At 30.6% G+C, this 481-nt stretch overlaps 1 protein-coding gene across 1 annotated transcript in view; it reads left to right on the forward strand.

Moving 5' to 3' along the window:
- The window catches only part of LOC119593586, a gene marked incomplete in the record, with an annotated part of 34,026 nt that overhangs the window by 2,821 nt on the left and 30,724 nt on the right, over positions 1-481 (forward strand).

Consider the following 481-nt stretch of genomic DNA (forward strand, 5'->3'; position numbering starts at 1 on the left):
TCTCTCCTTTTTGAAGTGGATATTTCTGGTTTTCTCCCTCCTTTTTAGTTTTTTTTTTGTTTTACGTTGTTAATCTTTCATACTATTTTTTCTCATTTTTCATTGTATGTAGTTGTAGGTGTCGACCGCTTCTGAAATTTCACTTGATTATTTTATATACATCATCTTTACTATATTTAGTTTCACTTATTTAATTATTTTGACTATATATGGTGCATACTTTGTAATATTTCATCTGGCAGTCTGCCATATTGAGACCTTTTGAAATGAATATTCTATGCGTGAAAGTTATGAGTATAATGGATGGTTAATTAAGCCATCTGGTTTGGTTCTCTCTGTGTTATGTTCATAGATTTGCCATTTTGGTGTGATCGATGTTCCTAAAACAGTTTGTAAGGGTGGATCAGAGCTATTATTAGAAAGAGAAGTAAATTTGGATACACTCTGTATGTGTGGTATTTTACTAATTTGGATATTTTCA

The sequence above is a fragment of the Penaeus monodon genome, chromosome 32 (assembly GCF_015228065.2).
Source record: "Penaeus monodon isolate SGIC_2016 chromosome 32, NSTDA_Pmon_1, whole genome shotgun sequence".
Lineage (NCBI taxonomy): Eukaryota > Metazoa > Arthropoda > Malacostraca > Decapoda > Penaeidae > Penaeus > Penaeus monodon.